At 39.2% G+C, this 18,769-nt stretch overlaps 1 protein-coding gene across 6 annotated transcripts in view; it reads right to left on the bottom strand.

Moving 5' to 3' along the window:
• The window catches only part of GJD3 (gap junction protein delta 3), a 30,296-nt gene extending 14,348 nt beyond the window's left edge, over positions 1–15,948 (bottom strand). For 2 of the 6 annotated variants that reach the window (XM_069755697.1, XM_069755700.1), the window contains exon 1: positions 15,414–15,502. The gene's annotated coding sequence lies outside the window, so the exon portion shown is untranslated. Of the gene's footprint in view, positions 1–15,413; positions 15,538–15,866 lie in introns of those variants that run through there. The other 4 variants (XM_069755699.1, XM_069755702.1, XM_069755695.1 and 1 more) reach the window with 4 other exon arrangements.
• Positions 15,949–18,769: the final 2,821 nt, after the last annotated feature.

The raw sequence follows: 18,769 nt of genomic DNA, 5'->3' as shown, positions 1-18,769 counted from the left end.
ATTTGGGGAAAATAGCTACTCTTGACCTTTTAGCATTTATTAAAAAGGATCTTTGCTTGCTAAAAACAGAATTTTTTGATTCAACTTTTGTTTTTTCGGAGATCGTACCAAGATTTTTATGGCTTCAAAATAATACTCGTTTTTTGGAGCGTATAAGGAAGAGGGTTAATAGAGCGGTCCAGAAATTTATGCCTTTGATTCATGGGTTTTCTTTTAGGCACTCTAATCTTGAGGATCCGGTTCCTGGGCTATATAGGAGGGATTGGGTGCATTTGTCGGATGTTGGCCTGGATATCTTCAATTTAGATCTCCAGGCCATTATTGAACTTTGGCTGCGGCGTTTTGGGGGGGCCATCCCTCAATGAGGTCTGGCTTTTGGGAAAATCGCCCTTTTGGGTGGATTTGGACAATTTCATGGTATTTGGTTTTTAAATTCATGGAAAGCTTTTTAAAGATTTAGTTAGTTATAATTTATTTAAATTATTATTCTGGTTACTCAAAATAAACGCCACGGCCAAAAAATTATTTATTCCAAACCTATATTTTGTCTCTTTGTTTTTATTTATTAGCAATAAGTGGGGCTTGTGTTACCATGAACGCCCTCCCCTGAGTTTATCTTAGGGGGGTCGCATGAGAACACAGCCCCCTTACAACAGGTTTATTTATTGGTTGTTTATGGTAAACATTAAAGGGTTAATATGGTGGTTTTTCTTCTAAGTAAGCTGTGCAAGGCACGAGCAGGTTTAAACCGGTTTATGCAGGTTCATCTTCTGTGAGTTTCCCGCAATTTTTAAGCATTTTGATTGGTTATCTGATTTTGTGCGGGAAGAATTCGTTGATATATAATCAGCTGTTTTGGGACCGTTTCATCAATCGACCTCAGGAAGATCTGAAGACCCCACCCGCCCTCCCCTTTTGGACTGTTAATTCCCCTTTGCCGTGTCGTTTGTTTGTGGGAAAATCGCCCTTTTGGGTGGATTTGGACAATTTCATGGTATTTGGTTTTTAAATTCATGGAAAGCTTTTTAAAGATTTAGTTAGTTATAATTTATTTAAATTATTATTCTGGTTACTCAAAATAAACGCCACGGCCAAAAAATTATTTATTCCAAACCTATATTTTGTCTCTTTGTTTTTATTTATTAGCAATAAGTGGGGCTTGTGATACCATGCAGACAGCAACATACATACTTCTCCCTTCAATCTGATACACAGAAACCTCTCACCTCCTCCCAATACACAGATGCCAACATACATACCTCTCACCTGCACCTGATACAAAGACACCAACATATATGCCTCTCACGTACTTCTAATACACAGACACCAATACACATAATTCTCACCTCCATTTGATACACAGAAAACTCTCACCTCCTACCAATACACAGACACCAACAAACATACCTCCACCTAATAGACACAAACATACATACCTCTCGCTTCCATCTGATACACGGAAACAATCCTATATACCTCTCACCTTCACCTGATATACAGACAACATACATACCTCTCACCTCCACATAATACACATACACCAACATGCAAACTTCTCACCTCCACATAACACACATACACCAACATGCATACTTCTCACCTCCACATAATACACATACACCAACATACATACCTCTCACCTCCACAAAAGACACATACACCAACATGCATACTTCTCACCTCCACATAATAGACATACACAAACATGCATACTTCTCACCTCCACATAATACACATACAACAACATGCATACTTCTCACCTCCACATAATAGACATACACAAACATGCATACTTCTCACCTCCACATAATAGACATACACCAACATGCATACTTCTCACCTCCACATAACACACATACACCAACATGCAAACTTCTCACCTCCACATAACACACATACACCAACATGCATACTTCTCACCTCCACATAATACACATACAACAGCATACATACCTCTCACCTCCACATAATACACATACACCAACATGAAAATTTCTCACCTCCACATAACACACATACACCAACATGCATGCTTCTCATCTCCACATAACAGACATACACCAACATACATACCTCTCACCTCCACATAATACTCATACACCAACATGCATACTTCTCACCTCCACATAATAGACATACACAAACATGCATACTTCTCACCTCCACATAATACACATACAACAGCATACATACCTCTCACCTCCACATAATACACATACACCAACATGAAAATTTCTCACCTCCACATAACACACATACACCAACATGCATACTTCTCATCTCCACATAACACACATACACTAACATACATACCTCTCACCTCCACATAAGACACATACACCAACATGCATACTTCTCACCTCCACATAATAGACATACACAAACATGCATACTTCTCACCTCCACATAACACACATACACCAACATGCATGCTTCTCATCTCCACATAACAGACATACACCAACATACATACCTCTCACCTCCACATAATACTCATACACCAACATGCATACTTCTCACCTCCACATAATAGACATACACAAACATGCATACTTCTCACCTCCACATAATACACATACAACAGCATACATACCTCTCACCTCCACATAATACACATACGCCAACATGAAAATTTCTCACCTCCACATAACACACATACACCAACATGCATACTTCTCATCTCCACATAACACACATACACCAACATACATACCTCTCACCTCCACATAAGACACATACACCAACATGCATACTTCTCACCTCCACATAATAGACATACACAAACATGCATACTTCTCACCTCCACATAATACACATACAACAGCATACATACCTCTCACCTCCACATAATACACATACACCAACATGAAAATTTCTCACCTCCACATAACACACATACACCAACATGCATACTTCTCATCTCCACATAACACACATACACCAACATACATACCTCTCACCTCCACATAAGACACATACACCAACATGCATACTTCTCACCTCCACATAATAGACATACACAAACATGCATACTTCTCACCTCCACATAATACACATACAAAAACATGCATACTTCTCACCTCCACATAATAGACATACACAAACATGCATACTTCTCACCTCCACATAACACACATACACCAACATGCATACTTCTCACCTCCACATAATAGACATACACCAACATGCATACTTCTCACCTCCACATAACACACATACACCAACATGCATACTTCTCACCTCCACATAATACACATACAACAACATGCATACTCCTCATCTCCACATAATACTCATACACTAACGTGCATACCTCTTCTGGTTAATATATAGCCACTGTAATACATACCGCAAGCCTAGTGCACAACCACCAAAATACAGGACACTCATACTTATCTGCCATTTTTATTTAACTGCCCCTAACACAAATACCACTAACCAACTAGTAATATCCTGGTATCAAGATACATATTTATCACTTCCCCCTCATACACAGCCACTAACATTCATAAATAGTTATCTCTTCCTATTATTGCAAACACATCAAGTGAGATATCTACCCTACTCTTCCCAATACACAGACATAAATATACATATCCCTTCTTCATACTTCCTAATGCAATGACATCAATGTACATATCTCTAAAGTCAAATTTCAGAAGCAGGGGTCCCTGAAACGCGGGCAGGGCTGCCCCTAAGGACATCAGATTTCTCAAAGATGTCTGACCAGCGGGCAAGCAATGTAGTAAATGCTTGCGTGAATATATAGTTGGGCAAAACTGATAGCGTGGTTTACCTGCTCCTAAACAAGCATGTTCTCTCTGGGGTAGGAATGTACATTCACACAATAAATTATGGACTATACTGTATTATGCACTATAAACATTTGCAGGGTCCTAATACACACATAACAATACCAACATATGTCCCAGATAGGAAGGAGATAAGGACATGTGTGTAATAGATACCAAGACACAATCATGTCCTATTTTCCTAATATACATGCACCAATATTAACTCTCAAAGTTAGAATTTAGGTATTCCCATAAGGAGGGGATTCCTAGTTGTAAGGAGGTCTTCAGATTACAGGATGGGAGGATCCATAGGTTTTTTATTTTTTCTTATCATTAATAATCAATATTGTTAGGGCATTCCTGAAGGACTTGTACAGAACCAGTGTGTTCTGTACTTCTTGTTTGCTGGCAATGCAATACCCCGCATTGCCAGAAAACAAGAAGTACAGAACACTATGGTTCTGTACAAGTCCTTAAGGGATGCCCTAACAATATTGACTATTAATGATAAGAAAAAATAAAAAACCTATGGATCCTCCTCTTCATAGTGGAAGATTACATTACTTTAATTCTGTGGGAAAAGCCAAAGGTATACAAAGGCAGAATGTGTGCATCTGTGTAACCTGTAGTTTAGTATAGTAGTTTATATATAGTTTGTAGGCTGTCAAGTAAAATTATATTTATCTCCTCCGTTACATCAACAACATTCATGTCCTCTTTTCATACGCAGTCAGCAAGATACATACATGTCGCCTTCTCATATATTTACATACATGTCTCCTCCTAATGCACAGACACCAAGATACATTCATATCCACTTCTATTACATATATGCTAATATATACATACATGTCCCCTTATCTTAACGCACATATATTTACATACATGTCTACTCCAAATACACAAACACCAAGATACATTCATATCCACTGCTAATACACATACATTTTTATACATACACGTCTACTCCTAATTCAGACATATTTTTATACATACACGTCTCCTCCTAATACACATACATTATTATACATATGTCTCTTCCTAATATACATACATTATTATACATACGTGTCTTCATAATACACATACATTATTATACATACATTTCACCTTCTCCTAATACACATTCATTATTATACATGTCTTCTAATACACATACATTATTAGACATACATCTCTTCCTAATACATATACACCATGTCTCCTCCTAATACACAATCATTATTAAACACCATGTCTCCTCCTAATACACATACTGTACATTATACATACTTGTCACCTTCTCCTAATACACATACATTATTGTAGATACATGTCACCTTCTCCTAATACACATATATTATTATACTTGTCTCCTTCTAATACACATCCATTATTATACATATGTCACATTCTCCTACTACACATACTGTACATGTCTCCTAATGCACATACAGTATTATTCATACATGTCACCTTCTCCTAATACACATATATCATTATGCATGTCATCTCCCAATACACATAGACTATTATACATACATGTCTCCTCCTAATACACATACATTATGCATACGTCTCCTCCTAATATGCACTGTTATACATACATATGTCTTCTTAATACACATATATTATACATACATGTCACATTCTCTTAATACACATACGTTATTATACATATATTTCGTCTTCTCCTAATACACATACTTTACTACACATACATATCTTCTCTTCTAGAACACATATATTATTATACATGTCTTCTCCAAATACACATAGATTATTATACATACATATCTCTCCTAATACACATACATTATTATACGTCACCTTCTCCTAATACAAACAACATCAGTATAAGCAACAGCCACCAGTCCACCTCAAAATATAATAGCACAAAATATATAATATACATTTTACTTGTACCTAACACAAAGTACACGAGTGTATATAGAGAAGTATATACTGCTATCTCTCTTCTAATACACAAACACTCAGTGTAAAGTCAAGGCACCACTAGTCCTCTCTGACAGACATCAAGATGCATTTCACAGGGACACATGAATAGTAACTCTCTTCTAGTACACATATCCTCCTAGTACACACATTCTCCTAGTACACATATCCTCCTAGTACACATATCCTCCTAGTACACACATTCTCCTAGTACACACATTCTCTTAGTACACACATTCTCCTAGTACACATATCCTCCTAGTACACACATTCTCCTAGTACACATATCCTTCTAGCACACATATCCTCCTAGTACACACATTCTCCAAGTACACATATCCTCCTAGTACACATATCATTCTAGTTCATATATCCTCCTAGTACACACATTCTCCTAGTACACATATCCTCCTAGTACACATATCCTCCTAGTACACATATCCTCCTAGTACACATATCCTTTTAGTACACATATCCTCCTAGTACACACATTCTCCAAGTACACATATCCTCCTAGTACACATATCTTTCTAGTTCACATATCCTCCTAGTACACACATTCTCCTAGTACACATATCCTCCTAGTACACATATCCTCCTAGTACACATATCCTTCTAGTTCACATATACTCCTAGTACACACATTCTCCTAGTACACATATCCTCCTAGTACACATATCCTCCTAGTACACATATCCTCCTAATACACATATCCTTCTAGTACACATATCCTCCTAGTACACATATCCTCCTAGTACACACATTCTCCTAGTATACATATCCTCCTAATGCACATATCCTTCTAGTTCACATATCCTCCTAGTGCACACATTCTCCTAGTACACATATCCTCCTAGTATACATATCCTCCTAGTGTACATATCCTTTTAGGTCACATATCCTCCTAGTACAAATTCTCCTAGTACACACATTCTCCTAGTACACACATTCTCCTAGTACACATATTCTCCTAGTACACATATCCTCCTAGTACACACATGCTCCTAGTACACATATCATCCTAGTACACACATTCTCTTAGTACACATATCCTCATAATATACATATTCTCCTAGTACACATATCCTCCTAGTACACACATTCTCCTAGTACACACATTCTCCTAGTACACATATCCTCCTAGTATACATATTCTCCTAGTACACACATGCTCCTAGTACACATATCATCCTAGTACACACATTCTCCTAGTACACATATCCTCATAATACACATATTCTCCTAGTACACATATTCTCCTAGTACACACATTCTCCAAGTATACATATCCTCCTAGTACACACATTCTCCTAGTACACATATTCTCCTAGTACACATATCCTCCTAGTACACATATTCTCCTAGTACACATATCCTCCTAGTACACACATTCTCCTAGTACACATATCCTCCTAGCACACATATCCTCCTAGTACACATATCCTCCTAGTACACACATTCTCCTAGTACACACATTCTCCTAGTACACATATCATCCTAGTACACACATTCTCCTAGTACACATATCCTCATAATACACATATTCTCCTAGTACACATATCCTCCTAGTACACACATTCTCCTAGTACACATATCCTCCTAGTACACATATCCTCCTAGTACACACATGCTCCTAGTACACATATCTTCCTAGTACACACATTCTCCTAGTACACATATCCTCATAATACACATATTCTCCTAGTACACACATTCTCCTAGTACACATATCCTCCTAGTACACATATCCTCCTAGTACACATATCCTCCTAGTACACACATTCTCCTAGTACACATATCCTCCTAGTACACATATCCTCCTAGTACACATATCCTCCTAGTACACACATGCTCCTAGTACACATATCATCTTAGTACACACATTCTCCTAGTACACATATCCTCATAATGCACATATTCTCCTAGTACACATATTCTCCTAGTACACACATTCTCCTAATACACATATCCTCCTAGTACACATATTCTCCTAGTTTCTCAGCGTCGCTCTCCTCTGCTCTGCACTACTAGCGCTCAAGATCCAGCGCCGTCACTCCCTCCAGGCTTTGTGCCTCTCCTCTGGCGCTTCACCTTCCTTTGTGATTCTGCAGCAGACTGCAGCTCCTATATCCTGTGCTCTGGCTGACGCTCATTCAGGCTTATTAGCTTCCTCATCCAGTCAATGTCTAAGAAACGCTCTGACAAGGGTCCGGTGTGGACCGAAAACGTTTAGCGGTTTTGTTTGTCTGGATGCATCAATAAACTTAGAAGCTTTTCTTCTCAAAAATTGAATGCCAACTTTCATTCATCTTACATATTCTCCTAGAACACATATCTTCTTAGTACACCCATTCTCCTAACACATATATCCTCCTAGTACACACATTATCATAGTACTCATATCCTCCTAATACACATCTCCTAGTACACACATTCTCCTAGTACACACCTCCTCATAATACACATATTCTCCTAGTACACATATCCTCCTAGTACACACATTCTCCTAGTACACATATCCTCCTAGTACACATATCCTCCTAGTACACATATCCTCCTAGTACACACATGCTCCTAGTACACATATCATCCTAGTACACACATTCTCCTAGTACACATATCCTCATAATGCACATATTCTCCTAGTACACATATTCTCCTAGTACACACATTCTCCTAATACACATATCCTCCTAGTACACATATTCTCCTAGAACACATATCTTCCTAGTACACCCATTCTCCTAACACACATATCCTCCTAGTACACACATTCTCCTAGTACTCATATCCTCCTAATACACATCTCCTAGTACACACATTCTCCTAGTACACACCTCCTCCTAATACACATATCCTCCTAGTACACACATTCTCCTAATACACATATCCTCCTAGAACACATATTCTCCTAGTACACATATCTTCCTAGTACACCCATTCTCCTAATACACATATCCTCCTAGTACACATTCTCCTTGAACACATATCCTCCTAGTACACATATCCTCCTAGTACACATAATCTCCTAGTACACATATTCTCCTAGTACACATATCATCCTAGTACACATATCCTCCTAGTACACACATTCTCCTAGTACACACATCCTCCTAGTACACATATTCTCCTAGTACACACATCATTCTAGTACACATATCCTCCTAGTACACATATCCTCCTAGTACACATATCCTCCTAGTACACATATCCTCCTAATACACACATTCTCCTAGTACACATATCCTCCTAGTACACATATCCTCCTAGTACACATATCCTCCTAGTACACATATCCTGCTAGTACACACATCCTCCTAGTACACACATCCTCCAAGTACACACATTCTCCTAGTACACACATCCTCCAAGAACACATATTCTCCAAGTACACATATCTTCCTAGTACACCCATTTTCCTAATACACATATCCTCCTAGTACACATTCTCCTTGAACACATATCCTCCTAGTACACATATCCTCCTAGTACACATATCCTCCTAGTACACACATTCTCCTAGTACACACATTCTCCTAGTACACATATCCTCCTAGTACATACATTCTCCTAGTACACATATCCTCCTAGTACACATATCCTCCTAGTACACACATTCTCCTAGTACACATATCCTCCTAGTACACATATCCTCCTAGTACACATATCCTCCTAGTACACACATGCTCCTAGTACACATACCATCCTAGTACACACATTCTCTTAGTACACATATCCTCATAATATACATATTCTCCTAGTACACATATCCTCCTAGTACACACATTCTCCTAGTACACACATTCTCCTAGTACACATATCCTCCTAGTACACATATTCTCCTAGTACACACATGCTCCTAGTACACATATCATCCTAGTACACACATTCTCCTAGTACACATATCCTCATAATACACATATTCTCCTAGTACACTAATTCTCCTAGTACACACATTCTCCAAGTACACATATCCTCCTAGTACACACATTCTCCTAGTACACATATTCTCCTAGTACACATATCCTCCTAGTACACATATTCTCCTAGTACACATATCCTCCTAATACACACATTCTCCTAGTACACATATCCTCCTAGCACACATATCCTCCTAGTACACATATCCTCCTAGTACACACATTCTCCTAGTACACATATCCTCCTAGTACACATATCCCCCTTGTACACATATCCTCCTAGTACACACATTCTCCTAGTACACACATTCTCCTAGTACACATATCATCCTAGTACACACATTCTCCTAGTACACATATCCTCATAATACACATATTCTCCTAGTACACATATCCTCCTAGTACACACATTCTCCTAGTACACATATCCTCCTAGTACACATATCCTCCTAGTACACACATGCTCCTAGTACACATATCTTCCTAGTACACACATTCTCCTAGTACACATATCCTCACAATACACATATTCTCCTAGTACACATATTCTCCTAGTACACACATTCTCCTAGTACACATATCCTCCTAGTACACATATCCTCCTAGTACACATATCCTCCTAGTACACACATTCTCCTAGTACACATATCCTCCTAGTACACATATCCTCCTAGTACACATATCTTCCTAGTACACATATCATCCTAGTACACACATTCTCCTAGTACACACATTCTCCTAATACACATATCCTCCTAGTACACATATTCTCCTAAAACACATATCTTCCTAGTACACCCATTCTCCTAACACACATATCCTCCTAGTACACACATTCTCCTAGTACACATATCCTCCTAGTACACATATCCTCCTAGTACACATATCCTCCTAGTACACACATTCTCCTAGTACACATATCCTCCTAGTACACATATCCTCCTAGTACACATATCCTCCTAGTACACACATGCTCCTAGTACACATATCATCCTAGTACACACATTCTCCTAGTACACATATCCTCATAATGCACATATTCTCCTAGTACACATATTCTCCTAGTACACACATTCTCCTAATACACATATCCTCCTAGTACACATATTCTCCTAAAACACATATCTTCCTAGTACACCCATTCTCCTAACACACATATCCTCCTAGTACACACATTATCATAGTACTCATATCCTCCTAATACACATCTCCTAGTACACTCATTCTCCTAGTACACATATCCTCCTAGTACACATATCCTCCTAGTACACACATGCTCCTAGTACACATATCATCCTAGTACACACATTCTCCTAGTACACATATCCTCATAATGCACATATTCTCCTAGTACACACATTCTCCTAGTACACACCTCCTCCTAATACACATATCCTCCTAGTACGCACATTCTCCTAATACACATATCCTCCTAGAACACATATCCTCATAATGCACATATTCTCCTAGTACACACATTCTCCTAGTACACACCTCCTCCTAATACACATATCCTCCTAGTACACTCATTCTCCTAGTACACACCTCCTCATAATACACATATTCTCCTAGTACACATATCCTCCTAGTACACACATTCTCCTAGTACACATATCCTCCTAGTACACATATCCTCCTAGTACACATATCCTCCTAGTACACAAATGCTCCTAGTACACATATCATCCTAGTACACACATTCTCCTAGTACACATATCCTCATAATGCACATATTCTCCTAGTACACACATTCTCCTAGTACACACCTCCTCCTAATACACATATCCTCCTAGTACACACATTCTCCTAATACACATATCCTCCTAGAACACATATTCTCCTAGTACACATATCTTCCTAGTACACCCATTCTCCTAATACACATATCCTCCTAGTACACATTCTTCTTGAACACATATCCTCCTAGTACACATATCCTCCTAGTACACATAATCTCCTAGTACACATATTCTCCTAGTACACATATCATCCTAGTACACATATCCTCCTAGTACACATATCCTCCTAGTACACATATCCTGCTAGTACACACATCCTCCTAGTACACACATCCTCCAAGTACACACATTCTCCTAGTACACACATCCTCCTAGAACACATATTCTCCTAGTACACATATCTTCCTAGTACACCCATTTTCCTAATACACATATCCTCCTAGTACACATTCTCCTTGAACACATATCCTCCTAGTACACATATCCTCCTAGTACACATAATCTCCTAGTACACATATTCTCCTAGTACACATATCATCCTAGTACACATATCCTCCTAGTACACACATTCTCCTAGTACACACATCCTCCTAGTACACACATTCTCCTAGTACACATATCCTCCTAGTACATACATTCTCCTAGTACACATATCCTCCTAGTACACACATTCTCCTAGTACACATATCCTCCTAGTACACATATCCTCCTAGTACACATATCCTCCTAGTACACACATGCTCCTAGTACACATACCATCCTAGTACACACATTCTCTTAGTACACATATCCTCATAATATACATATTCTCCTAGTACACATATCCTCCTAGTACACACATTCTCCTAGTACACACATTCTCCTAGTACACATATCCTCCTAGTACACATATTCTCCTAGTACACACATGCTCCTAGTACACATATCATCCTAGTACACACATTCTCCTAGTACACATATCCTCATAATACACATATTCTCCTAGTACACATATTCTCCTAGTACACACATCCTCCTAGAACACATATCCTCCTAGTACACATATCCTCCTAGTACACATATCCTCCTAGTACACATATCCTCCTAATACACACATTCTCCTAGTACACATATCCTCCTAGTACACATATCCTCCTAGTACACATATCCTCCTAGTACACATATCCTGCTAGTACACACATCCTCCTAGTACACACATCCTCCAAGTACACACATTCTCCTAGTACACACATCCTCCTAGAACACATATTCTCCTAGTACACATATCTTCCTAGTACACCCATTTTCCTAATACACATATCCTCCTAGTACACATTCTCCTTGAACACATATCCTCCTAGTACACATATCCTCCTAGTACACATAATCTCCTAGTACACATATTCTCCTAGTACACATATCATCCTAGTACACATATCCTCCTAGTACACACATTCTCCTAGTACACACATCCTCCTAGTACACACATTCTCCTAGTACACATATCCTCCTAGTACATACATTCTCCTAGTACACATATCCTCCTAGTACACACATTCTCCTAGTACACATATCCTCCTAGTACACATATCCTCCTAGTACACATATCCTCCTAGTACACACATGCTCCTAGTACACATACCATCCTAGTACACACATTCTCTTAGTACACATATCCTCATAATATACATATTCTCCTAGTACACATATCCTCCTAGTACACACATTCTCCTAGTACACACATTCTCCTAGTACACATATCCTCCTAGTATACATATTCTTCTAGTACACACATGCTCCTAGTACACATATCATCCTAGTACACACATTCTCCTAGTACACATATCCTCATAATACACATATTCTCCTAGTACACATATTCTCCTAGTACACACATTCTCCAAGTACACATATCCTCCTAGTACACACATTCTCCTAGTACACATATTCTCCTAGTACACATATTCTCCTAGTACACATATCCTCCTAATACACACATTCTCCTAGTACACATATCCTCCTAGCACACATATCCTCCTAGTACACATATCCTCCTAGTACACACATTCTCCTAGTACACATATCCTCCTAGTACACATATCCCCCTTGTACACATATCCTCCTAGTACACACATTCTCCTAGTACACACATTCTCCTAGTACACATATCATCCTAGTACACACATTCTCCTAGTACACATATCCTCATAATACACATATTCTCCTAGTACACATATCCTCCTAGTACACACATTCTCCTAGTACACATATCCTCCTAGTACACATGCTCCTAGTACACATATCTTCCTAGTACACACATTCTCCTAGTACACATATCCTCATAATACACATATTCTCCTAGTACACATATTCTCCTAGTACACACATTCTCCTAGTACACATATCCTCCTAGTACACATATCCTCCTAGTACACATATCCTCCTAGTACACATATCCTCCTAGTACACACATTCTCCTAGTACACATATCCTCCTAGTACACATATCCTCCTAGTACACATATCCTCCTAGTACACACATGCTCCTAGTACACATATCCTCATAATGCACATATTCTCCTAGTACACATATTCTCCTAGTACACACATTCTCCTAATACACATATCCTCCTAGTACACATATTCTCCTAAAACACATATCTTCCTAGTACACCCATTCTCCTATCACACATATCCTCCTAGTACACACATTCTCCTAGTACACATATCCTCCTAGTACACATATCCTCCTAGTACACATATCCTCCTAGTACACACATGCTCCTAGTACACATATCCTCATAATGCACATATTCTTCTAGTACACATATTCTCCTAGTACACACATTCTCCTAATGCACATATCCTCCTAGTACACATATTCTCCTAGAACACATATCTTCCTAGTACACCCATTCTCCTAACACACATATCCTCCTAGTACACACATTCTCCTAGTACTCATATCCTCCTAATACACATCTCCTAGTACACACATTCTCCTAGTACACACCTCCTCCTAATACACATATCCTCCTAGTACACACATTCTCCTAATACACATATCCTCCTAGAACACATATTCTCCTAGTACACATATCTTCCTAGTACACCCATTCTCCTAATACACATATCCTCCTAGGACACATTCTTCTTGAACACATATCCTCCTAGTACACATATCCTCCTAGTACACATAATCTCCTAGTACACATATTCTCCTAGTACACATATCATCCTAGTACACATATCATCCTAGTACACATATCCTCCTAGTACACACATTCTCCTAGTACACACATCCTCCTAGTACACATATTCTCCTAGTACACACATCATCCTAGTACACATATCCTCCTAGTACACATATCCTCCTAGTACACATATCCTCCTAATACACACATTCTCCTAGTACACATATCCTCCTAGTACACATATCCTCCTAGTACACATATCCTCCTAGTACACATATCCTCCTAGTACACATATCCTCCTAGTACACACATCCTCCAAGTACACACATTCTCCTAGTACACACATTCTCCTATTACACATATCCTCCTAATACACACATTCTCCTAGTACACATATCCTCCTAATACACACATTCTCCTAGTACACACATTCTCCTAGTACACACATTCTCCTATTACACATATCCTCCTAATACACACATTCTCCTAGTACACATATCCTCCTAGTACACATATCCTCCTAGTACACATATTCTCCTATTACACATATCCTCCTAATAACCACATTCTCCTAGTACACACATTCTCCTAGTACACATATCCTCCTAGTACACATATCACCTACAGCTCATCTACTACAGACAACATGCTTAATCCCTCCTAATACACAGCACAAACACCACTCCATATATCACCACAACTTGTGCACAATATATGATATATAACCCTGTTAATAGTGCCTTTAGCACAATACATGTAAAATGATGCTATAATAATAAATAATAATTATAATATATCCCAATATATTCCCAACCTCCTCTGCTGGTTCCAGCTCCACACAATCAAGATTTACCTGCATATTAGCGAATACGTTTCTTGGAAGAAACCTTTTCCTTCCCGGCAGAGCACAATAATAGCCTGGACTGTGGAGCTCTCTGTGCAACTTTCACTTTATTTTCCCTGGACAGTATCAGGATGAAGAGATATTTAGGCTGTGCCAGACCCCACCTCCCTTAAAGGGACATCTTACTATGTGCATACTAGCTTCATACTGGGACTCCTCTGGATGTGTCAAACTACAAGTGTTTGCAATATGGCTGGGCGTTCATTCTTCAACCCAATGACTTTCAGATATACACTTGTGCCTACATAGATAAACTGTCTTTCCTCGCTCAAAAAAAATACACATTTTTCATTGCATAAAAAAAAAATAATAGCGGATACCTTAGCGGTTCACTATAGTAAGGACAAGCTTGGATGAATATATTTCAGATTGGCAGCTATCCTGCTTATAAAGCGTGCCTACCTCCTTCCGCAGAGACAGACATGGACTGTGCTGCATATTGCTCCTGTATATGAACTGTGTATTCCTTCTACTCTACTCCTTTGCACACCAGACCTCACCTTGTCTTTAGTGTTTCAGGAAGAGGAAACAGCTACCTGCAAGTCTACGTCAGTGACATTACATCTCACCTAGTCATCCAAAGAGTCTTCTGCCGTCAGCTCTACTTGGCAGTCAATTAGCGATATGGCTCGTATGTAAGCGAATAGAAGGAACGGTTCGTTATCAGATTTCGAGAAGCCAAAGTTAGTAGATTTTGGTGAAATTTATGGAGATATGTTATAAATTTAGTCTCTGCAGCATTTCTTTTTCCTTAGGTTAGGCACATTACTTTAGCACATGCAGAATGTTTCCACTCACTGAGTAGTACAGGCATTAATCAGACACAAACTATCCACCATTAAAGGTCTTTCCTTTCCAGACTACAGACAGCACTGAGGCAGCTCATCTACCTTCAACAGACAGCATCAAGGCCTGACATTGGAGATATGGGCTGAGCCAATCCCACCCAGTTCTTCTGGTCGCTCCTAAAACCCGGACCCAAAAATCCAGTCCAACTAAAAAACATTGCAGCAATCTATTATTGCTGGGACCTACATCTCTAGGACTTACATAACTGAGGCTAGCTACCTTATTGACCCATACCTCCCATCCAGGACTTTGCCAGCAGCTTTGTTACACACTAAAGAATACCTGAAACCAGACAGCCACCATATAAAAACTCATCCCCAACTGTTAACGAAAGCTGTGATGGAGGTCTAGTTTGGGATGGTATTTAGTTGGGATTACTCCATAACTTAAAGCACACTTTGATATGTTCACCATATAGAAGGGCACACATAATCAATATTAATGGTCATCAAGCCGCTCTCCTTTTCTTAAAACCTTAAAAAAATTTTGATCTTATAATTGTATTAGTCCATACATTTGACCATCCACGATCTATACTAGCTATCAAAATTTCCAAACACAACAGGTTAGGTACAGCAGAATTTCAGAAAGTTCCACACCCACAAGGTAGAATAAATAATGGAGCAAGGGCAACATCTTCTTATGAACAGCAACAATTTGGCTAATAAAAAGAAATTGGCCTTTTCAGATTAGCTATTTATGGTGGCTGAAGGTCATCACCTGATTTGCTCTTTATGAAACTATCCACTCCTAAACCAAGTAGAACACATTTTATAACATCAATAGCAATATTTTAGTAAGGACTTTGTGTCTGTGTAAAAACTGGTGCCACAATCTTCAGCTATTTATATGGCAGATCAAAGGTTAGGTTCATGTTATTGTGTTGTCCAAACACTGGAAGGAGAATTTTATCAGAGAGTTTACAGTTTTGTCATTTCCTGATAACCTTGCTGGTAATTCCCTGACTACCAACATTGACCCTCTTGCAGTCAGTAGTCTTCCTTTCCCTATCAACAAGCCACAGCTTGGTTTCTTCCTAAGAACTACTGAAGATTGTGTTTTATGTCTTACAAGGAGGTTGCGCCAAAGAACATTGTCTGGAGACTGCTTGCAGCGGATGTTGATCTTTTTCAGGAATTCACATTCTCATACAGTGAACAAGAATTTTGTCATTTAGATTATGAGCCCCAATGGAGACAGCGATGATGATGTATGTAAAGCGCTGTGGAAATTAGTGCCACTATTTCAGTGAGAAAAATTAATATATAATACTCCCATTATTTTGTAAAGCTTTAACTGGTTTTGAAGAACAAGTGCCAGCTGTTTGTACAGTATTGATAACCCAAACATTACGGCTTAGTCTCTATACTTTTGCTCTTTATCGTTCATTTCCAAAGTTACCTAAATTTGCAATGTCCAGAATGAATAAACTATTTTTCTATCATACCCAAACTGAAGACTTGATAACAAAAAAGCAAGAAGCTTAAGATCCAAACCCAAAAGAGAAGAAATTCTGGAGTTGATGGCACTAGTCTTCTCAAAATATTTGCTTGTGGTTGGTATGCTCTCTCCGTGTTTGCATAGATTGCACCTAATATTCCTCTTTGCTTCCTACAGCAAAATCAGCTTTAAAATAGTCGCATGACAATATTTCGCAAACATGGTGCACAGATCTTTTTGGTCCTGAGACTAGTCTGAGAACTGCTGCATGTCACTGTCTATCCCCAGACACAGGGAAGTTGGATTATTAACCTTTTGGCTACAGAATATATAGGTACATATTATAAGCAAGAACGTATAAAAAACTACTTTCAAAAGTAAGAATTCACCACAGGGCTGGTTCTTCTACAAGGCATTCTCAGGTCATGGCTGGTTGCTTAATGGCCAAATTAAACAGCAGAACACCTTCAAAGATTGGTCTTAAAAGAATTGCCCAGGATTGGAAAAATGAGCCACCCACCAGGGCAGCGGGGTACTCGGTACCGGGTCCGGTCGCTCTTAAAGGGGATGTCACGGTGGCTGCGACCCGGTCCGTGGCCCCGGGAGCCCAATTAAAGGGGAAAGGTCTTTAAAGGAATATTCTAAAAGTCAGTGGGGACCGACACTGCTTTAAAGGGGTCCTCTGGGGGATGTTGTTGCAGCAATGATGGTAACGCTTCCCACAGGTGAAGCGGGGTCCCCAGTGCTCCCAAGGTGTGTGGCAAGGTGGTGAATGCCGACGAATAAGTGAAGGACACAAGTTGTAAAGTCTTTACCTGGTTTACCGAAGATGTAGTAGTCCACAGTCCAGGGTACCAGGCACAGGTGTCCTGGTGCGGCCAGCTCAGGGGCAATGGGAGAAGCACCTTCTCAGTTGAGGTCCGTGAGCCTTTCCTACTTGCGCTGTTGTATGAGGTGCCTGCTGACTGAAGCTTTCTAACAAGGTCCTCGTTCTTTCCCCCTGTCCTGGGACAGGC

This window comes from Ranitomeya imitator, chromosome 2 (genome assembly GCF_032444005.1).
Source record: "Ranitomeya imitator isolate aRanImi1 chromosome 2, aRanImi1.pri, whole genome shotgun sequence".
NCBI classification, from domain to species: Eukaryota; Metazoa; Chordata; class Amphibia; order Anura; family Dendrobatidae; genus Ranitomeya; species Ranitomeya imitator.
The sequence above is the reverse complement of the archived record's forward strand: the minus strand, read 5'-3'. Positions and strand labels throughout refer to the sequence as shown.